This window comes from Scyliorhinus torazame, chromosome 2, assembly GCF_047496885.1.
Source record: "Scyliorhinus torazame isolate Kashiwa2021f chromosome 2, sScyTor2.1, whole genome shotgun sequence".
NCBI lineage: Eukaryota > Metazoa > Chordata > Chondrichthyes > Carcharhiniformes > Scyliorhinidae > Scyliorhinus > Scyliorhinus torazame.
This window is the reverse complement of record NC_092708.1, coordinates 362,203,401-362,231,202: the sequence shown is the minus strand read 5'-3', so window position 1 is coordinate 362,231,202 and position 27,802 is coordinate 362,203,401.

Below are 27,802 nucleotides of genomic sequence, written 5' to 3'. Positions count from 1 at the left end.
AGGCGGAAGAGACCCCCTCCCCTGCGCATGCGCGGGGATGACGTCAGCAGCCACTGACGCTCCCGCGCATGCGTCGGCCGGCGAAGACCTTTCGGCCCCGGCTCGCGTGTCGCCAAAGGCCTTTCCCGCCAGCCGGCGGCGCGCAAACCACTCCGGCGCGGGCCTAGCCCCTCAAGGTGAGGGCTTGGCCCCTAAATGTGCGGAGACTTCCGCACCGTTGGAGCGGCCCGACGCTGGAGTGGTTTCCGCCACTCCATTACGCCGGAATCCCCCGCCCCGCCGGGTAGGGGAGAATCCCGCCCAGTAAGACATTTGTAAAAGCTTGTAATATTTAATGGAAATCATTTATTAGCAAAACTAATTTTATACATATCAAACTTTGAAACTAGTTCACATTTAACGTAACATTTAACTTAACCAACTGAACAAAGACATAAAACTACCTCAACTTTGACAAATTTCTCACAATAAAATATATTTTCTCACTTAAACATAAGTCAGTAAAATATATTTTTCCACAAATACACAACAGTTTTGTCTATTTGTGGGGGGGCAGGGAAAAGGGAAGGCATTGGAGGGATAGAGGAGAGGGAAGGGAAGAGAGGGGGAAAGGGGAGAGCGGGAGGGAGTGAGATGAGGAGGGAGAGAGGGTTCAGACATGTCAATTATTAATTTTACAAAATTTGTCAAAAAAAAAGCCAGCCGAGAGTTTGAACACCACATGCTTCCAGCCCGTTTGCCCGTGCGTCCCCACTTCCGGGTCGTCACGCCGCGCATGTGCGGCGGTCCAGCGACTTAAGTCAGGGATTCGACAGGAAGTTACGGCCCAACGTTTCTTGAGCAGCTCTGAAGAATTCATACGGAGTTGAAAAGTTAACTCTGATCCTGTCTCCACAGGTGCTGCCAGACCTGCTGAGATTTTCCAGCATTTTCTGTTTTTATGTAAAATGCCTAAGGTGGGTAAAATGAATAATGATGGTTGGCGGGAACTGATCATCAATAACCTGGACGAGGGGTTTATGCAACTTTTTAAGATGTTTCCTTACAACCATTTCATTGTTATGTTTCAGCTGTTACTGTTTTGATGATCTGCATTGACATCCTCAGTGACTGCAATGTCTTAGGTGCAGGTTTATAGGGTAATAAACTGCAATTAACTTTGATAAAATAACAGTGTTAGCATCTATTGCAAAAGATATAATATAAAATTGTTGCTTTCCTTGAAACCAGTAATAAGAAATCCAGGTGCACAGGAAAATGGTTATTTTACCATAAATGGTAAACATTTTAAAAATATTGCCCTCTGGAGGTGAATCTTGCAAACCAGTTAACTATCATTTTGTAAAGAACGTAGTTTTATACCCAGGCCTCAATATTAAACAGATTAGGAAATTCACTACAAACTTCTGAAATCATAAATTTCATTTGCGTAGGTGACAACTATTCGAAATTGTATCAGAATGTCAGCTTTTCTCTCATTAAACTTTGTTAATTACTTAGTTGAACTGAAGAACTTTGTACGGGTTTATTTTGTTATTAATTCTGACACCGTTACCTGGTTTGATCCACACATGACACTACGTCTACACTATAGGCTTAATTCTTAATAGCTTCAAAACAACTTGGATTGAGCAAGAAGTACTGCCTTTCCAGTGTCACTTGCATCTCAAGAACAAAATAATTCCACAGAGCGCACTTGACGGGGGCGAGGTTGAGTAGGTTCTTTGGGGTAGAGGACAGATGTGGAAGGTGCTCAGGGAGCCCGGCGAACCATGTCCATATGTTTTGGTCATGCCCGGCACTGGAGGAGTTCTGGAGAGGAGTGGCGGGAGCAATATCTCAGGTGGTGAAAGTCCGGGTCAAGCCAAGCTGGGGGCTAGCAATATTTGGAGTAGTGGACGAACCGGGAGTGCAGGAGGCGAAAGAGGCCGGCATTCTTGCCTTTGCGTCCCTAGTAGCCCGTCGAAGGATCTTGCTAATGTGGAAGGAAGCGAAGCCCCCCAGCATGGAGGCCTGGATAAATGATATGACTGGGTTCATAAAGTTGGAGAGGATTAAGTTTGCCTTGAGAGGGTCTGCGCAGGGGTTCTACAGGTGGTGGCAACTAGACTATCTCGCGGAGCATTAGAGGAAGGTCGGTCAGTAGCAGCAGCAACCTTGGGGGGGGGGGGGGGGGGGTGGAGGGGACGTCCTGGGAGGGGGAGGGGGAGGGGAGGGGGGGGAAGGGGGGACTGCCTGGGAGGGTGGATGAGCAAGAGATAACATGAAGGGTTGGGGAAACTGGCACGTACGGGTGAGGGCCAGTGTACAAAGCTGTGTAAATACATCATTTTGCCATGTATATATCTTGCTCTGTGCGATTTCTCGTTTTTTTTTTGTTACGAGGGGGTGGGATTATTGTTTGTAAGGGAGAAAAATTGTGTTAAAAAACTTTAATAAATATATATTTTTTGAAAAAGAACAAAATAATTATTTAAAAAACCTTTCTTGAGCTGGAAGGCCAATGTGGGTGATAGAGAAAGAGGTTTATGTTTGTGGGATGTGCCATTGAGGCATTGTGATCTTACTCTGCGGTCTGACCAGGACATAAACTATTTTAAGTAAATGCATTTGGGTCTTAACGTTGGTCTTGCTATTTTCCAATTGGCTGTTATATTTCACGACATTGCAACAGGCCTTTTTGACTGTAATCCATGTCAGGCATTGAGTAAGGTACAATACAGGTTCAAATGTGATGTTTGTTTCAAACGAGCAATCTAAACATCATGGGTGGGATTATCCAATAATGGGGCTATGTCCCCACTCCAGCGTCAAAACGCAGGGGCGTCATTCTTCGACCCCCCGCCGGGTCGGAGAATGGCCGTTGGCCGCCGTGAATCCCGCCCCCGCCCCTGCCGAAGTCTCCGGTACCGGAGATTGGGCGGGGGCGGGAATCGGGCCGCGCCGGTTGGCGGGACCCCCCGCTGGATTCTCCGGCCCGGATGGGCCGAAGTCCCGCCCAGAAATTGCCTGTCCCGCCGGCGTAAATCAAACCTGGTATTTACCGGCGGGACCAGGCGGCGTGGGCAAGCACCAGGGTCCTGGGGGGGGCGCGGGGCGATCTGGCCCCGGGGGGTGCCCCCACGGTGGCCTGGCCCGCGATCGGGGCCCACCGATCCGCGGGCGGGCCTGTGCCGTGGGGGGCACTCTTTCCCTTCCGCCTCCGCCACGGCCTCCACCATGGCAGAGGCGGAAGAGACTCTCCCCACTGCGCATGCGCGGGAAACTGACAGCGGCCGCTGACGCTCCCGCGCATGTGCCGGGAAACTGACAGCGGCCGCTGACGCTCCCGCGCATGCGCCGCATTTCCGCGCCAGCTGGCGGGGCAACAAACGCCATTTCCGTCAGCTGGCGGGGCGGAAATCCCTCCGGCGTCGGCCTAGCCCCTCAATGTTGGGGCTAGGCCGCCAAAGATGCGGAGCATTCCGCACCTTTGGGCCGGCGCGATGCCCGTCTGGCGCCGTCTTTGGCGCCAGTCGGCGGACATCGCGCCTTTGGGGGAGAATTTTGCCCCAGGTGTTTCACTCTGGACTTTCCAGAAGAAAGTGCAGAGTGATTCTCCGACCTGAAGGGGGCTAGCAGGGCCCCGGAGTGCTCCATGCAGCTCTGCCTGCCGATACGGGCCACGCATGCGCACGGCGGCCGCGCAACTTGGCGGACTTGCACCGCGGAGCGGCCCTGAAAATATAGGCTCCCCCTGAGATCATGCACGCCCACGGATCGGTGGCCCCCGATCGCTAGCCTGGCTGTCCATGAGGCCCCCCCCACCCCTCACCAGGGTGACCGCGGACTGAGTCCGCTACCGCCGCCGACTGTTCCCGACAGGCAAAACATGGTTAGAACCACGCTGTTGGGAACATGAATAGTTTTCTTCGGTGAATCGCGGGGGGGGGCCCGGTCAATGGATCCCTACCCGTGCGTAGACTGTGCGCACACAATTCGCGGTGATTCTCCGGGGACTGGAGAATCACGGGGGCGGCTTTGTGCCGGTTTTCGGCATCAACGCCCATTCTCCGCCCCCGCGCCAATCGCGATTTCAGCGCGGAGGCTCGGAGAATTTCGCCCCATTTAAACGTTTTTCAGCAATTACTCAGTTTGAATCCTGAATTGATTTCTCCAAAATGCAGTGGTCCTTTCTTCAGCAGTGCTGATATCGTCTGAATCAGGAAACGAGTGTTGCAGTTAGTGATTGAAAGCAAACCAGTATTAATCGGCAGCTGATTACAGCTAGATTATCCTCTTGACACCAGCCACAAAGCTGTGCTATCAGGCTAAGACATAACAATACCTTTCATTTTACCTGCGGCACATTGATTCACAAGCATTCATCGATATGGAGGCTGAAAACTGGGGGCAGTAAGAGCACTGGGGGGAGTGAGGGGGGGGGGGGGGGGTGCGGGGGTTCACAATGCCAGGCAATGTCAAAGGAGTTAAAGCTATTACTGCCCCAATATGTGCTCAAAATCAATAAATCTGCATTTCCTAGATTTTTTTCCAAATTCACTCATGGCTGGGCCAGCATTTATCGCTCATCCTGGAGGGCATTCCAGAGTCAACCACATGGCTGTGAACCTGGAGTCACATGTAGACCAGGTATGGGCGGCACGGTAGAACAGTGGTTGGCACTGTTGCTTCACATCGCCAGGGTCCTAGGTTTGATTCCCAGCTTGATTCACTGTCTGTGCAGAGTTTGCACATTCTCCCCGTGCTGTTCGGTGATTTGAACATTCTGAATTCTCCCTCCGTGTAGCCAAACAGGCGCCGGAATGTGGTGACTAGGGGCTTTTCACAGTAACTTCATTGCAGTGTTAATGTAAGCCTACTTGTGACAATAAAGATGATTATTATTAAGGATGACAGATTTCCTTCCCTAAAGGGCCTTGGTGAACCAGATGGGTTTCTATGACAATTCTTGATTAAGAAAGGGATCAGAGATTATGGGAAGAAGGCAGGAGAATGGGGATGAGAAACATAGCAGCGGGGCAGACACAATGGGCCGAATGCTGCTCCAAGTGTTGCCCCTTCTACCTCCCACGTGAATTCACCTCTGCACTCATCACAGCAGACTACATCCCACCCCAGGCGGAAGTGAAGAAAGCACTTGATGAACTACATTCCACCATCAACAACCAAGAAACAAATCACCCTGAAGCCCTGGCAATCATGGCTGGAGACTTCAACCAGGCCAACCTCAGGACGGTCCTACCCAAACCCCATCAGCATATCTCCTGCTCCACCAGAGGTGCAAACACCCTGGACCACTGCTACACAAGCATCAAAGGAGCCTACCGCTCCATTCCCCAACCTCACTCTGGCAAATCCGACCACAAGTCGGTATTCCTACTTCCGGCTTACAAACAACAACTCCAGCATGCTGAGCCAGTCAAGAAAACCGTGCAGCGCGGGTCCGAGGAATCTGAGGACATCCTCCGCGACTGCTTGGAGACTGTGGACTGGCCGCGGCAGCTAACCTGGACGAGTACGCAACCACCGTCACAAATTTCATCAGTAAGTGTGTCGAGGACTGTGTACCAAAGAAGACAATACGGGTATTCCCCAATTGAAAACCCTGGCTCAACCAAAAGGTTCACTCCCTGCTGAAGTTCTGGACAGAGGAGTTCAAGTCTGACGACCCTGACCTGTATAGGAAATCCAGGTACGATGTACGGAAAGCCATCAGGGATGCAAAAAGACAATACCGCATCAAACTAGAGTCCCAGGCCAACGACACTAACCCACAACGACTATGGCAGGGCCTACACAAGATCCCAGGCTATAAAGTAAGGGGCTGGAGTATCCCTACCCGATGATCTGAACAAGTTCTATGCCCGCTTTGAGCAGTCAGCCAATGTATCAGTGCCACCCGCCCCAACAGCTCTGGACACACCCATACCCACTATGGGATTGGATTGGATTTGTTTATTGTCACGTGTACCGAGGTACAGTGAAAAGTATTTTTCTGCGAGCAGCTCAACAGATCATTAAGTACATGGGAAGAAAAGGGAATAAAAGAAAATACATGATAGGGCAACACAAGATATACAATATAACTACATAAGCACTGGCATCGGATGAAGCATACAGGGTGTAGTGTTAATGAGGTCAGTCCATAAGAGGGTCATTTAGGAATCTGGTGACAGTGGGGAAGAAGCTGTTTTTGAGTCTGTTCGTGCGTGTTCTCAGACGTTTGTATCTCCTGCCCGATGGAAGAAGTTGGAAGAGTGAGTAAGCCGGGTGGGAGGGATCTTTGATTATGCTGCCCGCTTTCCCCAGGCAGCGGGAGGTGTAGATGGAGTCAATGGATGGGAGGCAGGTTCGTGTGATGGACTGGGCGGTGTTCACAACTCTCTGAAGTTTCTTGCGGTCCTGGGCCGAGCAGTTGCCGTACCGGGCTGTGATGCAGCCCGATAGGATGCTTTCTATGGTGCATCTGTAAAAGTTGGACATGCTGAATTTCCTTAGTTTCCTGAGGAGGTATCGGCGCTGTTGTGCTTTCTTGGTGGTAGCGTCGATATGGGTGGATCCACGGCTGTATTACAGCCTCAGAGGTAAGAGCTGCCTTCTTGAAAGTGAATCCGCGGAAAGCGACGGGCCCTGACGGAGTCCCTGGACGAGCACTCAGAGCCTGCGCAGACCAGCTGGCGTGTATATTTGCAGATACCTTCACCACCCCACTCCTCGGCTCTGAGGTCCCCACCTCCTTCAAGAAGACCACCATAATACCAGTACCAAAGAAGAACAAGGTAGTCTGTCTCAACGAGTACCGACTGGTGGCCCTAACATCTGTTATCATGAAATGTTTCGAGCGGCTAGTCCTGAGACAGATCACTGCCAGCCTCCCAGATGGTCTCGATCCACTGCAGTTTGCCTATCACTGCAACCAGTCCACAGCAAATGCTATCTCCCTGGCTCTACAATCAACACTCGAACACCTCGACAACAAGGACACCTATGTAAGACTGCTGTCCATAGACTACAGCTCCGTCTTCAACACCATTATCCCCACAAGACTAATAACCAAACTCTGCAATCTTGGACTTGCCCCTCCCTGTTTAGCTGGATCCTGAACTTCCTCACCAACAGACTGCAATCTGTCAGTATAGGTAACAACACCTCCTCCACAATAGTCCTCAACACCAAAGACCCGGAAGAATGTGTCCTCAGTCCTCTACTGTACTCCCTATATACACATGACTGTGTGGCAAGATTGAACTCCAACTCACTCTATAAGTTTGCGGATGATGCGACTGTGGTGGGCCGCATCTCAAACAACGATGAATCAGACTGCAGGAGGGAGATAAATCACTTGGTTGCATGGTGTACCATAAACAACCTCTCTCTAAATGTTGGAAAGACAAAGGGCTGATCATCGACTTCAGGAAGCGCAGCACGACACACACTCCCGTCTGCATCAATGGCTCCGAAGTGGAGTTGGTCGATAGCTTTAAGTTCCTGGGGGTCATCATCACCAACAGTCTGTCCTGGCCCACTCACGTTGATGCAACAGTCAAGAACACGCAACAACGTCACTACTCCCTACGGAAGCTAAAGAAATTAGCATGTCTGCATCGACTCTCACAAACTTCTACAGATGTGTGATAGAGAGCATCCTATCCAGCTGCATCACAGCTTGGTATAGCAACTGCCCGGTCCAAGATCTCAACAAACTGCAGAGTGTGGTGAACTCAGCCCAACGCATCACACAAACCTGCCACCCCCACATTCATTCTGTATCCCTCTGCCTCAGGAAGGCAGACAGCATTATCAGAGACCCCTCCCACCCAGGCATTGCCTTCTTCCAGACCCTTCCATCAGGCAGAAGGTACAGAAGTCTGAAGACTCGCACATCCAGACATAGGAACAGCTTCTTCCCCACAGCTACAAGACTCCTCAATGACTCCCCCTCGGACTGATCTGTTCCCTGTAAGAACACTATTCATGACGCCCTATGCTGCTCTTTCTCATGTATTTGCTTTGTTTGGCCCCATGATCCGCACTGTAACCGATCAAAATCTATGTCCAATGGTCTTAATTGACATAACTTTCATGGTCATCATTAGATTTTTAATTCCAGATTTTTATTCAATTCAAATTTCACCATCTGCCATGGTGGGATTTGAACCCGGGTCCCCAGAGCATTATCCTGGGTCTCTGGATTACTAGTCTAGCAACAATACCACTGCGCCACTCCCTTTTTATGGAAGCAAAACCAGTGACTTTCACCCGCTGTGCACCGTCACCTGATTCTGGTTATACAAACAGCCCCTCAGAATCCAGAGCAGGCATGCAATATTTATGTTAATCATGAGATATATGGCGCTGTTGGCCACTCTTTCTTTGCTAGATTTCTATATGTGCGCCATCTTCTTCCACATCTGTTCCCATGTGTATACAGCATTGAAGTTATTATTAATAATAATAATAATAATAATAATAGCTTATTGTCACAAGTAGGCTTCAATTAAATTACTGTGAAAAGCCCCTAGTCGCCACATTCCGGCGCCTGTTCAGGGAGGCCGGTAGGGTAATTGAACCCGCGCTGCTGGCCTTGTTCTGAATTACAAGCCAGCTGTTTAACCCACTCTGCTAAACCAGCCCCTGGCAATCATCCTGTTGCCAGGAATGCTGCGCTGTGGAGAGTACTCTGACTGAGCAATATTTCATGCACCCAGTTTATGGTATTGATGCTGGACTAGTAAAGTAAGTCTATTCAACCCACCATCCAAACAGAACATGAAAGCACTGTAACCATTCTGCCAATTATCCACAAAATCTGTTTTGTGCCTTCCAGTTGGGTTTTCCTTTAACTTTATTTATGCTCGTCACTTTTCCACCACCCCTTTCCCTAACTTGGCCAAGACTGAAAAATATCTAAAATTAATGTTGAAGCTTGATAAAGGTTAAACAAATATGTGTCTCCATTTGAAGCCACTTATCTTTTAAAACTGGTTTAATTTGGAGCGGCTGACCAGATTTTTCACTGCCTCCAAAGGCCAAAGCTGCATTGTCAGCTTTGAATAATTATTGAGATGAGACGAGGTGGAAAATTGGGGCAGTCAGTTCACAGTGTTGCTAACCAGCTTTCCTTAGTAATGTGGCACGAAAACTTTGACTGTTCCAATACTGGAAAATGCACCCGTTAGATGTTCGAAACAAAGTTTATAATAAATGACCCAAATAAGCCAACCCATGACCAAATCTATTGATTACTGAGGTAAATTTGCATTAATAACTGTCAGTAAGCATTGTTAGCAGTTTTAATATCTGTTTTGAATATTCAATGAGTTTTGTGTTCATCAAGGTGTGGAATACCAATGCTGAGAAATTAATATTTAAATGTAGTTTACACCCATGTTGACATACTTCTTTTAAAATTTAGAGTACCCAAATCATCTTTTCCAATTAAGGGGCAATTTAGCGTGGCCAATCCACCTACCCTGCACATCTCTGGGTTGTGGGGGCGAAACCCACGCAAACACGGGGAGAATGTGCAAACTCCACATGGACAGTGACCCAGAGCCGGGATCGAACTTGGGACCTCGGCGCCGTGAGGCAGCAGCACTAACAACTGGGCCACCGTGCTGCCCTATACAGGGGGTATCTTGTGAAGGTGGCAGGGTCTCGGCCTCCAGCTGGTCGGCTGGTGGGAGCCCCATGTCGCCTCTTTCCAGAAGCTCCTGCCGCATCCTGTTCCATTAAACAAATGACAACCCCTGGGGCTGACCTTCCCCTAGGCCCAAAGCCCCGCCTGCCAAAGGCTGCTGTCTAATTAGGGGTTGGAAACGCCACTGAACAGAAGTGCCATGGGGAGGTGGTGGCTGCAGCCGGTTCGAAACCCAACCAAGAATTGTCGCTGGATACCAGGCCAGATGTAAATAATGGTACGAGGGGGGTCGTAGGGCGGAAGTCATGGGGAGTAGGGTCAATGGCAAGGACAGAGAGTTGGCTCTCAGTGGCCCCCTGTGGACAGCATGGTAGCACAGTGGTTAGTGGTTGATACACAGCGCCAGGGCCCCAGGTGCGATTCCTGACTTAGGTCACTGTCTGTGTGGAATCTGCACGTTCTCCCCGTGTCTGCGTGGGTTTCCTCCGGGTGCTCCGGTTTCCTCCTTCAAGTCCTGAAAGACGTGCTGTTAGGTGAATTGGATGTTCTGAATTCTCCCTCTGTGTACCCGAACAGGCGCCGGAATGTGGCGACTAGGGGCTTTTCACAGTAACTTAATTGCAGTGTTAATCATAGAATTTACAGTGCAGAAGGAGGCCATTTGGCCCATCGAGTCTGCGCCAGCCCTTGGAAAGAGCACCCTACCAAATCCCACACAGCCACCATAACCCAGTAACCCCACTTAACCTTTTTGGACACTAAGGGCAATTTAGCGTGGCCAATCCACCTAACCTGCAGATCTTTGGACTGTGGGAGGAAGCTGGAGCACCCGGAGGAAACCCACGCAGACACGGGGAGAACGTGCAGACTCCTCTCAGACAGTGACCCAAGCCGGGAATCGAACCTGGGACCCTGGAACTGTGAAGCAACAGTGCTAACCACTGTGCTACCGTGCCGCCCTATGTAAGCCTCCTTGTGGCAATAAAGATTATTATTATTATTATTCCTGATGTTGGGTCTCTCAATCAGGGATCCACCCTGGAGGTTTCCAAGTAACCCCAAGGGGGCTTGCTTATTGTGCTTCCTGCATGTTAAGACCCCACCCGTCATTGGATTAATAATAACAGCGGCAGGGAGGGGCCCTTAAGTGGACATTAATTAGCAACCTGAGATACTCAGGTGGCAACTGAGGGGGGGGGGGGGTCTGTTCTCAGGCCTTCCCACTACAGAATTAATCAAAGTGGAGGCAGGAAAATTGTGGGGTCCCTACCCCCTACCCTCCCACCTGATTAAACGCTCTCCTGCAACCAAATTCGCCATGGCGGAGGACACACAATGCCGTCCACAGTTTCCCATGTCAAATGTTATGTGGATTAGATGCAGTGCTAATCTTCTTCTACATTGCCGCAATAACATGCCAACTCTACAACAATCCCTCAAAGCCCTTGTAAAACCTCCCTTTGATTCTTTTGGCATCTCTGAGTGTGTTGTCATATGGATTAGATGTGGATAGTACCTCCCAGTCTTGTGATCTACTCCAAGAAGAAGGACAAAATGAGCAGTGTCATGGAGGAATCATCTCTTCCAAGTTCCCCTTCAAGTACACCATTCTTTATTGTACATGTTGTGCCTTATTTTAATTGGGGCAAATTCCTGAAATTTGCTTGCTAACACTGATCCCAGAAGGAAAAATCAGTTCAAAATCGCCAAATCCCAGTATAAGCCAGTAATACTGGAGGTCAATTTTAAGCTATAAAAGACAAGTTTGGGTAAATTTCACTGGTTCCTGCCATTTCCATAAGACCATAAGAAATAGGAGCAGGAGTCGGCCATTCAGCCCCTCGGGCCTGCTCCGCCATTTCATAAGGTCATGACTGATTTAACACTCGCTTTGTCCACTTTCCTGCCTTATCTCCATAACCCTTAATTCCCCAACTGATGAAAAACCTATCGATCTCAGCCTTGAAAATGATGAAGACTCGGCCTTCACAGCTTCCTGGGGTAAGCAATTCCAAAGATTCACCGCTCTTTGAGAGAAGAAATACTTCCTCAAATCCATCTTAAAATGAGCACCCCCTTATTCTGCGACGCTGACCTCTGGTCCTGCACTCTCCCATGAGTGGAAACAGCCTCCCAACATTCACCCTGCCTAACCCCCTAAGAATGTTATATGTTGTCTCGGTCACCACTTTTAATTCTTGATTTAATAATTGAATTTAAATTCCACCAGCTGTCAGGGTGGGACTTGAACCCATGTCTCCAGATCATTAGCCTGGCCCTCTGGATTGCTAATCCAGTGAGATGACTGTAGTTCCGTTCCATAACCTATGGTGATCTTGCATTATTTTTCCTCCATTTGTAACCAAGCCACCTCTGCAGGGCAGCTCTTATATTTACTACAATGTTCTAAATAATAGAGCTAGTCCTCTCAGCGACAACAGTCTCAAGAACAATTTTCCATTGTATGTTCTCAGTTTAGGAGCAATTAGGGATGGGCAACAAATGCTGACCTTGCCAGCGACACCCAGATCCCATTGAAAGAAGAAAAATAATGTATATTGCTTGAGGATGTTAGAAACAGCAGAAGTGCAAATTTCTGTCAGAGTCCTTCTTGTTAAGAACCCCTGTACTGTTCAGCAAAACCCATTCCCAAGAGAGAGTTTTCATGCCATACTAACATTAAGCAGTGATCATTTGTCACCAGTAGAGGGTGCAACTGCTTCAGAATTGTCCTTTTCTACCACTTACCCTGTATTGCAGTGCCTACATTAATCTTCATCAGTCTCAGTTAGCAAGAGTAGAGCAGTATATGTTTATCATTGGACATACCTTGTTTCTTCCTCCAAATCTCAGTTGGTTAAATGGTGATGTTCTTGGATTAAAATTATCTCTTAAAATCGTTAAATTCTATTGCGGGAGCCATCCTTTTTATTGCATAGTGAATGATTTATTGTTTTGTTAAATTGATGAATTATGTGTGACGATGGACTTTCCACTCTACATAAATACATAAATAAAATAAATACACATCTAATTGTAATATTCGGCACCTCAACATAGAAGATTCTCAAACTTCACCGTTTTTTAAAGAAACTGTACTTGAACTGATTATGATTCAAACAAAGGTGTCAGATAGATGGATGATCACTTAATGTTTCTGAAAAGCCTGATTGCAATCAAAATTAGATGTGATGCCAACAGAATCAACACTGACTATTATTCAAAGAATCAACATTTGTGTATTCTCTCTTTCTCTAGTCCATGTTATCGAATAAAATTCATTGAATTTCAGCTGATCATCGCTCATTCAAAGAGGGAATGAAATTGATTCTGAAATATGAAAGTCTCAAATCTTGCAGGGTGAGATAGTGGTGTATTGTCACTGGCCCAGAGACCGAGGGTAATGCTCTGGGGACCTGGGTTTGAATCTCACCATGGCAGATGGTGGAGTTTGAATTTAGTCAATAGAAATCTGGAATTAAAAGTCGAATGATGACCGGTGTTGACTGACATAAAAACCTACCTGGTTCGCTAATGTCCTTTAGGGGAGGAAATCTGTCGTCCTTACCTGATCCGACCTTCAAGTGACCCTAGGCCCAAATGCTCACTGAAATGGCCTGGCAAACCACTCATATACCAAACCGCTAGAAACCCGGCATTGACTTAGGCACTGGAAATGACAACGGCACAACGGCAAACTGAGACCTGTCGACTCTGCAAAGTCCTCCTTACGTTTGTCTAGTGCCAGATTTGGGAGAGCTGTTTCGCTGACTAGCTGACCACCCCTGGGTATATACTTTCCCACCAGCAGGATGGATCTAGCAGAGGTGGGGGGCACAGTGACATACAGTCAGGAGGGAGTTGCTCTTGGAGTGTTCAACAGCGACTCTGGACTCCATCATGTCTCATGGCATCAGGTCATAGATGGGCAAGGAAATCTCCCGCTGATTGCCATATACGTCAACATGCCCCCCCCTTTCCCCACAGCATCCCCCCAAATCCTGCCCCCCTCTCAGCTGATAAACACAGTTGGAGGAAGGACTGAGGGTGGCAAGGGTGGCAAGGTAATTTGGACATTCTGAATTCTCCCTCTGTGTACCCGAACAGGTGCCGGAATATGGCGACTAGGGGCTTTTCACAGTAACTTCATTGCAGTGTTAATGTAAGCCTAACTTGTGATAATAAAGATTATTATTATTATTAAGAGTGTACTCTGATGTCCATTGTCAAGAGTGACTCAGTAGCACCACTACTGACCAAGCTCACTGAGGCTTGGGTCTGCAGTAGGTGGTTAGGGCACCAACAAGAGGGAAAAACATACTTGACCTCGTCCTCACCAATCTGCCTGCCGCAGATGCCACACAATGACCATCTCCAGCAAGAGAGAATCTAACCATCGTCCCTTGACAGTCAATGGCATTATCATCACGGAATCCCCCACTATCAAGATCCTGGGGGTTACCATTGACTAGCAAAGAGATAGCACAGAAAGTGAACTGGACAAGCCATATAAATAATTTGGCTACAAGAGCAGGTCAGATGTTAGGAATCCTGCAATGTGTAACTCACTTCCTGACTCCCCAAAGCCCGCCCATCATCTACAAGGCACAAGTCAGAAATGTGATAGAATACTCCTCCCTAGCTTGGATGAATACAGCTCCAACAACACTTAATACGTAGCTAACTTGATTGGAATCACCTCCACAAACATTCACTCTCTCCCCCACCAACGCACAGTGGTAGCAGTGTGTACCATCTGCAGGATGCATGCAGGAACTCACCAAGGCTCCTTAAACAGTACCTTCCAAGCTCACGACAGCTACCATTTAGAAGATCAAGGGCAGCCGATGCATGGAGACACCACCACTTGAAAGTTCCTTTCCAAGTCACATACTATCCTGACTTGAAGATATATCAGTGTTGCTTCACTGTTTCTGGGTCAAAATCCTAGACTTCCTTTACTAACAGTTCTGTAGACCACAAGGACTGCAGGAGTTCAAAAAGGCAGCTCACCACTATCTTCTCAGGGACAATTGGATGGGCAATAAATACTGGCCTAGCCAGGGATGCTCACATCTCATGAACAATAAAAAATATATTGCACTTTCATGCCATGATTGACACGATTGCCTATTTACAAACAGAATTCCAAATTTTACAGGTTACAACACCTTTTTATTTGGTTAGTGAAACCATTCTTGTTATATTGTCACTTATTTCATGCCACCTTCTTTTCAGATTTGTTGAGCCCCAATCATTGTAGCTACAGTATTAGAGCAGAGGTACTTATTAGGAAAACAAAGCCATCAGATGAGAAAAGATCAAACGGCTTATTGCGTGTAACACTCTATCACCCTGACTAGGGAATTTTCACAGTAACTTCATTGCAATGTTAAGGTAAGCCGACTTGTGACACTTATTATTATTAGAGTCAAATACGTTGTGAACTCCCGCAGTGTTATCCTCTAAACAATTCCAATGGGTTAATTATTCTGAACACTTACCATTCTTTGAGTAAAGATAGTTTTTTGAATCTGCTTAAATTTAAGTTTTCTGGTCCCACTTTTCAGCTTTCCATTGAAATAATATCGTCTAATGACATGAGATAGTCCTCTAGATAGAGTGAGTTCTCCCAGTGAGACAGAGAAGACAGCCAGAGTGAGACAGCAAAGAGTGAGTTTGGGAATTTGAATCGAGGTGGGAATTGAATTGAATTAAATTGAATCAGTAAGGCAGCTCCTTTTAAATTTCAGGAGTTTAAATTAATCTAGAATTGTGCAGTGTAGGTTAACAAGGGCTGCCCCACCCACTTACATAACTGGTTGGCAGTTAAGTGTCAGTCACTTTAATCTACTTTGATCTGAAAGCAGGTGGGGGAGGGGAGTCAATTCAGGACAGTTTAAAAAGGAGCAACTTGTAACTCACTCCCAGTGAGTTCTCCCAGTGAGACAGAGAAGACACAGCCAGAGTGAGACAGCAAAGAGCGAGTTTGGGAATTTGAATTGAGGTGGGAATTCAAAGCTGGGTGGGGAGGAAGTGTTTTTTGTGACTGGTAAGTAGTGTTTCTGTTTTTCTGTTTCTTTTCATTGGTATATATATATATATATATATATTTTTTTTTTCTTCATTGTTTATTTATTTAGTTGAATTTTTGGGGGGGAAATTGAAATTGTTCAAGTTAACCGAAGGTTTAAGACATGGCAGGAGATCTCAGACCCGTGTCATGCTCCTCGTGTGCGATGTGGGAGCTCAGGGACACGTCCACTGTCCCTGGCTCCTTCACGTGCAAGAAGTGTGTCCAGTTGCAGCTCCTGTTAGACCGCTTGACGGCTCTGGAGCTGCGGATGGACTCACTTTGGAGCGTCCGCGATGCTGAGGACGTCGTGGATAGCACGTTTAGCGAGTTGGTCACACCGCAGGTGAAAGGTACTGAGGGAGATAGTAAATGGGTGACCAAAAGACAGAGCAAGAGTAGGAAGGCAGTGCAGGTGTCCTCTGCGGTCATCTCCCTGCAAAACAGATATACCGCTTTGGATACTGTTGAGGGAGATGGCTCACCAGGTGAAGGCGGCAGCAGCCAGGTTCATGGCACCGTGGCTGGCTCTGCTGCGCAGCTGGGCAGGAAGAAGAATGGCAGGGCTATAGTGATAAGGGACTCAATTGTAAGGGGAATAGACAGGCGGTTCTGCGGACGAAATCGAGACTCTGGGATGGCATGTTGCCTCCCTGGTGCAAGGGTCAAGGATGTCTCGGAGCGGCTGCAGGACATTCTGGGGGGGGAGGGTGAACAGCCAGCTGTCGTGGTGCACATAGGCACCAACGATATAGGTAAAAAACGGGACGAGGTCCTACAAGCTGAATTTAGGGAGCTAGGAGTTAAACTAAAAAGTAGGACCTCAAAGGTAGTAATCTCAGGATTGCTACCAGTGCCACGAGCTAGTCAGAGTAGGAATGTCAGGATAGAGAGGATGAATACGTGGTTCGAGAGATGGCGCAAGAGGGAGGGATTCAAATTCCTGGGACATTGGAACCGATTCTGGGGGAGGTGGGACCAGTACAAACCGGACGGTCTGCACCTGGGCAGGACTGGAACCGATGTCCTAGGGGGGGGTGTTTGCTAGAGCTGTTGGGGAGAGTTTAAACTAATGTGGCAGGGGGATGGGAACCGATGCAGGAAGTTGGGAGGTAGTAAAACAGGGACAGAAATAAAAGGCAGTAAGGGGGAAAGTGTAATGCAGAGAAGCCATAGTCAAAAATCAAAAGGGCGACAGTACAAGGTACAGTGACTGAGGGGAGCTCAGTGAATAGGACCAGGAATACTAAAAGAAATAAAACGGGAAGTGAAAACATTAATGGTAAGCGATGCGGCAGTTTGTTACAGGAAGATGTGGGTTCGACGACAAGGAAAATTAGGAGAAAGGTTAAGAGGAAATATAACTTAGGAGAGGTTACTGATCGAGGTGTTAAGATTAAGAACAGAGGTAAAAAAGCCAACATAAGTGTACTTTACCTGAATGCTCGTAGTATTCGGAATAAGGTAAATGAGTTGATGGCGCAAATCATCGTGAATGACTATGATTTAGTGGCCATTACTGAAACATGGTTAAAGGATGGTCACGACTGGGAGTTAAATATCCGAGGGTATCAAACTTTTCGGAAGGACAGAGTGGATGGTAAGGGAGGTGGTGTAGCTCTGTTATTTAAGGATGACATCCGGGCAACAGTAAGGGATGACATCGGTGCTATGGAGGATAAGGTTGAATCCATTTGGGTGGAAATCAGGAATAGTAAGGCGAAAAAGTCACTGATAGGAGTAATCTATAGGCCACCAAATAGTAACATTATGGTGGGGCAGGCAATAAACAAAGAAATAACAGATGCATGTAGAAATGGTACAGCAGTTATCATGGGGGATTTTAATCTACATGTTGATTGGTTTAACCAGGTTGGTCAAGGCAGCCTTGAGGAGGAGTTTATAGAATGTATCCGCGATAGTTTCCTCGAACAGTATGTAATGGAACCTACGAGGGAACAAGCGGTCCTAGATCTGGTCCTGTGTAATGAGACAGGATTGATTCAGGATCTCATAGTTAGGGATCCTCTCGGAAGGAGCGATCACAATATGGTGGAATTTAAAATACAGATGGAGGGTGAGAAGGTAAAATCAAGCACTAGTGTTTTGTGCTTAAACAAAAGAGATTACAATAGGATGAGAGACGAACTAGCTAAGGTAGACTGGGAGCAAAGACTTTATGGGGAAACAGTTGAGGAACAGTGGAGAACCTTCCAAGTGATTTTTCACAGTGCCCAGCAAAGGTTTATACCAACAAAAAGGAAGGACGGTAAAAAGAAGGACAATCGACCGTGGATATCTAAGGAAATAAGGGAGAGTATCAAATTGAAGGAAAAAACATACAAAGTAGCAAAGATCAGTGGGAGACTAGAGGACTGGGAAATCTTTAGGGGGCAACAGAAAGCTACTAAAAAAGCTATAAAGAAGAGTAAGATAGATTATGAGAGTAAACTTGCTCAGAATATAAAAACAGATAGTAAACGTTTCTACAAATACATAAAACAAAAAAGAGTGGCTAAGGTAAATATTGGTCCTTTAGAGGATGAGAAGGGAGATTTAATAATGGGAGATAAGGAAATGGCTGAGGAACTGAACAGGTTTTTTGGGTCGATCTTCACAGTGGAAGACACAAATAACATGCCAGTGACTGATGGAAATGAGGCTATGACAGGTGAGGACCTTGAGAGGATTGATATCACCAAGGAGGTAGTGATGGGCAAGCTAATGGAGCTAAAGGTAGACAAGTCTCCTGGCCCTGATGGAATGCATCCCAGAGTGCTAAAAGAGATGGCTAGGGAAATTGCAAATGCACTAGTGATAATTTACCAAAATTCACTAGACTCTGGGGTGGTCCCGGCGGATTGGAAATTAGCAAACGTGACACCACTGTTTAAAAAAGGAGGTAGGCAGAAAGTGGGTAATTATAGGCCAGTGAGCTTAACTTCGGTAGTCGGGAAGATGCTGGAATCTATCATCAAGGAAGAAATAGCGAGGCATCTGGATGGAAATTGTCCCATTGGACAGACGCAGCATGGGTTCATAAAGGGCAGGTCGTGCCTAACTAATTTAGTGGAATTTTTTGAGGACATTAACAGTGCGGTAGATAACGGGGAGCCAATGGATGTGGTATATCTGGATTTCCAGAAAGCCTTTGACAAGGTGCCACACAAAAGGTTGTTGCATAAGATAAAGATGCATGGCAGTAAGGGGAAAGTAGGAGCATGGATAGAGGATTGGTTAATTAATAGAAAGCAAAGAGTGGGGATTAATGGGTGTTTCTCTGGTTGGCAATCAGTAGCTAGTGGTGTCCCTCAGGGATCAGTGTTGGGCCCACAACTGTTCACAATTTACATAGATGATTTGGAGTTGGGGACCAAGGGCAATGTGTCCAAGTTTGCAGACGACACTAAGATAAGTGGTAAAGCAAAAAGTGCAGAGGATACTGGAAGTCTGCAAAGGGATTTGGACAGGCTAAGTGAATGGGCTAGGGTCTGGCAGATGGAATACAATGTTGACAAATGTGAGGTTATCCATTTTGGTAAGAATAACGGCAAAAGGGATTATTATTTAAATGATAAAATATTAAAACATGCTGCTGTGCAGAGAGACCTGGGTGTGCTCGTGCATGAGTCGCAGAAAGTTGGTTTTCAGGTGCAACAGGTGATTAAGAAGGCAAATGGAATTTTGTCCTTCATTGCTAGAGGGATGGAGTTTAAGACTAGGGAGGTTATGCTGCAATTGTATAAGGTGTTAGTGAGGCCACACCTGGAGTATTGCGTTCAGTTTTGGTCTCCTTACTTGAGAAAGGACGTACTGGCACTGGAGGGTGTGCAGAGGAGCACTAGGTTAATCCCAGAGCTGAAGGGGTTGGATTACGAGGAGAGGTTGAGTAGACTGGGACTGTACTCGTTGGAACTTAGAAGGATGAGGGGGGATCTTATAGAAACATATAAGATTATGAAGGGAATCGATAGGATAGATGCGGGCAGGTTGTTTCCACTGGCGGGTGAAAGCAGAACTAGGGGGCATAGCCTCAAAATAAGGGGAAGTAGATTTAGGACTGAGTTTAGGAGGAACTTCTTCACCCAAAGGGTTGTGAATCTATGGAATTCCTTGCCCAGTGAAGCAGTAGAGGCTCCCTCATTAAATTTTTTTAAGATAAAGATAGATAGTTTTTTGAAGAATAAAGGGATTAAGGGTTATGGTGTTCGGGCCGGAAAGTGGAGCTGAGTCCACAAAAGATCAGCCATGATCTCATTGAATGGCGGAGCAGGCTCGAGGGGCCAGATGGCCTACTCCTGCTCCTAGTTCTTATGTTCTTATGTTATTCTGTTCTCTCCTTTATGATGCTCGAGTTACAATGACAGGCACTTACAACGTTTATAAATTGGCACCCCGTTTTGACTTTACAACATCGGTTTTGACTTAATGAAACCATGCCAGCACATTCAGAGGCATGCATTAACGTTCTATGCCACCTATGTGTATGACTGGACAGTCGAACCAACTTTATTTGGGTGGAAACACGTGTTTTATTCTGTTAATTTATTTGGTGTAACCGTCATGATTTTAATGCATTGAAATGCGCTTATATTGTATTTAATATCTGCTCAGACTCATAGAAGTTCAAGGTTAAACAGGCAACTGCCATTGATTGAATGGCTTCATTATATCCCCCACACTAACCGAGGAACTTGTGCTAAGGTGTGCAGGCGTCAACAGTCGCCTCAGCGACTTGACAGGGCAAGAGTTGAGATCATTTTACACCACCAGATGCCCCATGAGTGATTTCCAGCCCTGGCTCAGGGACCAATTCCTCATTTATACCATTGTTCTGGTGGAAAAATCTGTTCCAACTTTTGACTTTACGACTTACAACGTGGTTTTCAGGAACCAATTGTGTGAGGAAAACAAAGGTAGTTTTAAGGGATTTATATTTGTCAACATTAGAAATAAGGTGTAGTTTTAATTGGGTTCAAGTTAATGTTTCTGCACCTGGAAGGGTAAAACCTATAGTTCGATTCATGCTGGACAAAGGTGTTTGTATGTGTAGGGGTTGGTTAAATTCCAACTGTGATTATATTGTGCTTGGAAAGGGCTGCTGTGCGAAGAATAAATAGGCCAGCAGAGGTATGTGGGCAATGATTAGCAACTATAAGGTAGAGAAGTTTTATGTTTTGGTGAACTAATTAGTTTGCAGTTGGAGATAGGCAGTGAGAGAGAGGCAGCTCTCAAAGCTCTGCTAGAAGCAGTTGGTTTTAGAAGGCAAAATAGGGAACATCTCCCTTAGCCTTGCTAGAACAAAAGCCATACTATGAAGTAATAGTTAAGAAATCAAGTACTGGAAATTTAAGGTCCAGCTAGTTAAGGAAGCTAGAGAACTGAAGAGAGGTTTCCAAGAAGTCTGGGGTTAATCAAATAGAAGAATCTGTGAACAGCCCCTTAATTGGGGAAAAAAAGAATTGGGTACTCTAAAATTAAAACAAAAGGGTTAGAATCCTACAGTGCAGAAGGAGGCCATTTGGCCCATTAAGTCTGCACCGACCCTCCAACAGAGCACCCTACCTAGGTCCACTCCCCTGCCCTATCCCCATAACCCCACCTAACCTGCACATCTTTGGACACTAACGGGCAATTTAGCTTGACCAATCCACCTAACCTACACAACTTTAGACTGTGAGAGGAAACTAGAGCTCACGGAGGAAACCACTCAGACATGGGGAGAAAGTGCAAACTCCAATCAGACAGTCACCCAAGGCTGGAATCGAACCCGGGTCCCTGACACTGAGGCAGTAGTGCTAACCACTGTGCCCCCATGTGAAATTACTACAGTTTGCGAGACATTGTTTGGAATAATTGTGGAAATCGGTGGCTGGACCTCAAATGTTATATCCTCTATGTGCCACAAAGAGAAAAGGTATGGGCGTGCCACACATCTGGATTTCTTACAAACACAATGCGAGGTTTATTAGTAGATGTTGCTCAAACATTCTAAGATGGAGAACTGAAAGCCCATGCAAACAACATCACTACAGATCACATGATATTCCACCAGCAGGAATGTTTTCTTTAATAACACCCTTCCTCCCTAGCATTAACAACAGACCCGTTTATTCATGAATTTCATTACTTTGCACCATTACCTTTTTACATATATACAATTTAATAAGATAGTCTCTCAGGTGGAAGTATGTTCCTTTTGGATTGTACCAGACATTCTGGATCCTGGCTACTCAAGACCTTTGAAGAGCCTTCTTTTTCTTCAGTAGGTAGTGCTTCCTGGGAAGACGTCTGTCTCCATAGGCATAGAAAAATCCTCACATACAGAATCTGAATTTGTCTCTGTGTTTGGTCTCTGTCCAGAAGTATCACTGATTAGATTTTCCATAGGAAATACTGCTTGAGAAGTTTCAGGTTGAAGCTAGTATTGGACATTCTGAATTCTCCCTCTGTGTTGGACAGGTGCTGGAATGTGGCGACTACGCTCTTTTCACAGTAACTTCATTGCAGTGTAAGCCTACTTGTGACAATAAAGATTATTATTATTATATTATTGGTTAGCATGATGTTGCCAAACTCTTTCATCATCCGTCTGTACAGTGTATGATATTGGACCTGCCTTTGCTAGGATAACAGCTGGTATCCATTTCTCATTTGTAGTGTAGCTTCTTCCTAGTACTGACTCTACCTGAGTGAAGACTCGTCTTTTAGAGTTTTATTCCCTCCTGGCTTCCTATGCTTGTTGTTGTTGTTTGACAATCTCTGAAGGATCAGGTGGTATCAAAAGGACAACATTTTGTCCTTAGCTTCCTTTTGAAAAGCAGCATTGCTGGTGAACTCTGTGTCATTGCGCATGGTTCGGGATGGCATCGAAAAATGATTCACTCTTCTTGACAATGTACAATGGTTCCTTGATTTGAGTGTTTAGGTTACTGTATGAATCATTCAGCCAAACCATTTGCGGCAGGATGGTATGGAGCTGACTTTATGTGCTGTCTATCTTTTCCTTTAAAGTAGTCTTCAAATTCCTTGGAAGTGAACTGTCACTTACAACCTGCTCTGGCAAAACTTTCATCCAACTTGTCAACAGTTAGCTCTGCTGTCGTGGGTCCCCATTGGCGCACGCCTCCTGGGATGACCCGGCCTGGCATGGTGCCACCCTGTTCTGCCCACTGCCCACCAGATACCAGGGACAGGAGGGAGGGGAGTCCGAGGTTCAGCGGTGTTCCAGCAGCTCCCCTGTAAGAGTCACTGGCACGGGCCCCAGCACGCCCTCCTCCCTCGGGGTGCCCCATGGCCCCCGGGCTACTCCATTGGACGGGGATGCGAGCAGAACCATCCCCTGAGCCCCCCCCCCCCCACCGGCCACCTGGCGCTGCCAATCCTGGAGGCCCGCTCTGGTCTTGACCAGGGTCTGCATATGCGCAGCCATGGAGCAGAGGGAGTGGACCATCGCTGTCTGGGACTGCACCACATCACGCTGCGACTGTGCCTAGACAATGCCGCTGACGTTCCCAGTCATGGCCTGATGTGACTGGGCCATGCTCAGGAGCGCCGCTGCAATATCCAGGTGGCTCTGGTACATGGCTGCCTGTGAGAGGGCAGCCCTGTCCTGGGCCTCAGCCACAGGCTGCACCGAATGCCCCAGGCCATGGACAGGCTGAACCATAGCCAAAACCATCGCCTCCAATGCCTCCACCACGGACACCACTCGTGTGGTGTCGGCCTGGGTGGCACGCATGACCGGCACCACCCTCTGCTCCTGCACGCTGATGGACTCCTCCACCTGCACCTGCAGGTGCTAGATACCCTCTTGTGGTCCCTGGGTCTCTGACTGCATCTGCACTGTGGCTGGGACTGGATGTTCCAGAAGCCCGAGACCCCTCTGGACGGCAGCTGGTTCCTGGGGCCGTCCTGCCCTCTGACCGTCCGTCCCCACGGCTGCTCCTACCTCCACCTGCTGCACCCGATGGGATGTGTGATGCGTACCAGATAGTGTCCCGGGAGCCCCTTCACTAATGCTCCCAACCGAGGTGATAGTCTCTGGAATGGTGGAGAGTGTAGGAGTCAGCTCTGACGGAAAGTCAATGGGTGATGGGGTGTGGGGTGGGGGGGTCCTCACATGTGTCATGGGGATCCGCAACTAAGCAGGGTCTCACTTCCTCGCCTCCGTGTCGTTGACTTCCCTTTCCTCCGGGCCACCAACCACATCCAGTGCCATCTGCTCGGGCATGGTGAGAGGCCCCCGGTCTGGTGGACCCCCTCCGATCTTCTCCCGCTCCTGGCGGTTGTGGGAGGGGGGAAAACACATACATCAACACCGTTAGACGGTCCGACGTATGTAGGTTGGGGTGATGGTGGCCTCAGAGGCCAGGGCACCCGGCCATGGTGGCTGGCATGGGTGCTGGCATATGGGGCACGGTGGGAGTTCGGCTGTCCCCCAGGGGGGAGGGGGCCGGGTTACAGGTGTGCAGGGGGGAGGGGTCAGTGCCAGGGGCACGGAGCAGCCAACTCACCCTGGCCGTTCTGAGTAGGTCGTGGAGTTTCTTCAGGCACTGCATGCCAGTCCGGACAACGTTGCCCACGGCTCTGACCACCTCTGCCACCTGCGCCAAGGCATGGTGAACGGCGCGCCTGGCGGCCTTCCTCCCGGGCCGGGGTATAGGGTCATCCTTCTCTCCTCCATGGCATCGGGGAGTGTGCCCAGCTCAGCGCCCCTGAACCATGGCGCTGCTCTTCTTCCAGCCATCTTGTTGACTGGAACGATGCGTGTGTGTGTGTGTTGGGGGGAGGGGGGGGCATTTAAGTGCTGCTGCGGCGTGTGTGCCTCATGTGCGGCAATAACAGACCCGGCAAATCCAGCACCATTTCCCATTGAATTGATTGCGTTCCACGTGGCGATGGTGCCAGCCCATTTAAAGTAGCTGAATCGGTGCAGCAGTTGTGCCATTTTGTCTGTCGTAAAACGGCACGGTTCCCACGCCGACGTAGTCTCAAAATTGGAGAATCCAGCCCTTAGTCTCAGAACCAGAGAATCCCGCACATGGTCTTATGAGCCAGGGTTCTGTCATAATATACACACAAGTATATGATGGTGCACAGACAGTGAGTGACACAAAGGATGACCAATGAACATACAGAACACAGCAGCCAATCACCAGACAGGACACGGCCACTATAGAACCAGGGGGCACTAGTTTTCCCGCTCTCTTGGGATGCAGCCTCTGAGACAGTCAGTGCCCGTGAGCAGCAACTAGAACATACACCATGTGGTAGTAAGATAGTCTGGTCAGGTTAGCCTCAGGTCTCCAGTCAACTCAGCATAGTGTCAACCCACAGTTCAAGCATGTTTAATAGTTGAGAGTTTAATAAAATCGAGTTGCATTTCTGCAAGTGTTGGAAACCTGTCTCTCTCTCTGCTGCAGTAAACGCAGTCCTCGCAGACCCAGCTTACCCAACACATCATGTTAGGAGTGAGTTATGTTTGAGTTTGACGGACCTACCTCGAGATAGTCTGCCTTTGCCTTTGACCAGCGATCAGCCATCCGGTAACATGGACAGCGTCCGCCCTCCCCCGCAGCTCCGCATCGCCGGCAACCTCGGTGCGAACTGGAAGATTTTTAAGCAGAAGTTTCAGCTGTATCTTGAAGCCATCGACCTCGAGGCCGCATCGGACAGCAGAAAGGTTGCTCTCTTCCTCTCTACAGCCGGGGACCACGCTATCCACATCTTCAACTCCCTCACCTTTGCAGAAGGCGAGGACAAGACAAAGTTTAAAACAGTCCTGCTGAAGTTCGACAGCCACTGACATCGAAGTCAACGAAAGCTTTGAACGCTGTGTGTTCCAGCAGAGGCCTCAGGGTAAGGATGAACCTTTTCAGTCCTTCTTAACCCATCTCCGTATCCTCGCGCAATCCTGCAACTACGGCTCCACTTCCGACTCCATGATCTGCGACCAGATCGTTTTCGGGGTCCATTCTGATCCCCTTTGCCAGCAACTCCTCAAAGTTAAGCAGCTAACCCTCACCATCGCCATCGACACCTGCGTCCTACATGAGCACGCTAATGACAGGTATTCCCATATCAAGGCGGCAGAGACGGCGCGGCAAGGCCCCCACGATGCGGAGTGGGTGCAGGCGGTAAAACAGCTCCAGGGCCTGAGTCTGGATGAGGGAAGCCATTTCGCGCGCTTTTCCCGGCTTCCTGCGCATGCGCACAACGACTGAGGGGACAGCGAGGCCGAGCATCGAACTGCGCATGTGCGCACATCTTTCGACTGCACCGCGCATGCGCGGTGGCGCACGGAGTGTCCTGACGTCGGCGTCATGACGTGCAACAACTGTGGCTCTGCCCACTTAAAGCGGCAATGTCCCACAAAATCTCGACGCTGTCTCCAGTGTGGCAAGCTTGGCCAATACGCAGCCCTGTGCAGATCTGCTCAACTGCCCACCACACAGCGATCCCAGCCACAGCGCAGGAACGTCCAGTCAGTGCAGCAACCCGTTGCAGACTCCAACTCCGACATGGTTCCAGATCCCGACACCGAGGATCTCACATCCCCATTCCGGGTGGGCATCATCACCAAGCATACAATGCTTTCCAAAAAAAAGGCTAATCCACTCCCAGTGCTGAGCATTGATCCGGACGACGAGTGGTGTGCCACCCTTACGGTCAACTAATCTTGCATACGCTCCAGGATGGACACCGGCGCTTCAGCGAACCTCACTTCGAAGTCTGACCTGGACACCATCCACGTCAAGCCGAGCATTCTTCCATCGGCCTGCCAGCTAATCGACTACCATGGCAATGCCATTGCTGCCAGTGGCTCATGCCAGCTTGTGGTTTCTCATAGTTCCTCAAGAGCCACCCTGCATTTTGAAATAGTCGTGTCCAACAGAGCTTCCCTGCTCGGTGCTCAGGCCTGCAAAATCCTGAATCTTGTGCAGCGGGTTCACTCCATGTCGCCCGCTGAGGCATCAGCCTCGCCAGATGCCAACTTTCAAACCCAATTAGATGACATCATAGCACAATACCACAGTGTCTTCGAGGGTATGGGCACACTCCCCTACACATACAAGATACTTCTGAAACCGAATGCCACACCCGTGGTTCATGCACCGCGTCGGGTGCCAGCACCCCTTAAGGACCGCCTCAAGCAGCAGCTGCAAGATCTCCAAGACCAGGGCGTCATTTCTAAGGTCACGGAACCCACGGACTGGGTTAGCTCCATAGTTTGTGTCCAAAAAGCGTCAGGGGAACTTCACATTTGCATCGACCCCAAAGATTTGAATCGTAACATCATGAGGGAACACTACCCCATCCCTAAGTGAGAAGAGCTCACTAGCGAAATGGCTCACGTCAAGTTATTTACGAAGCTGGATGCCTCCAAGGGGTTTTGGCAGATGCAGCTGGAGACATCCAGTCGAAGGCTCTGCACTTTTAACACCACATTTGGTCGTTACTGTTACAACCGGATGCCCTTTGGCATCATCTCCGCCTCTGAGGTGTTCCATTGAATAATGGAGCAAATGATGGAGGGCATCGAGAGGGTGCGACGAGAGGGTGCGAGTGTTTGATGGAGGGCATCGAGAGGGTGCAACAAGAGGGTGCGAGTGTTTGATGGAGGGCATCGAGAGGGTGCGACGAGAGGGTGTGAGTGTTTGATGGAGGGCATCGAGAGGGTGCGACGAGAGGGTGTGAGTGTTTGATGGAGGGCATCGAGAGGGTGCGACGAGAGGGTGTGAGTGTTTGATGGAGGGCATCGAGAGTGTGTGAGGAGAGGGTGCGAGTGTTTGATGGAGGGCATCGAGAGGGTGCGACGAGAGGGTGCGAGTGTTTGATGGAGGGCATCGAGAGGGTGCGACGAGAGGGTGCGACGAGAGGGTGCGAGTGTTTGATGGACATCGAGAGGGTGCGACGAGAGGGTGTGAGTGTTTGATGGAGGACATTGAGAGGGTGTGACGAGAGGGTGCGAGTGTTTGATGGAGGGCATTGAGAGGGTGCGACGAGAGGGTGCGAGTGTTTGATGGACATCGAGAGGGTGCGACGAGAGGGTGCGAGTGTTTGATGGAGGGCATCGAGAGGGT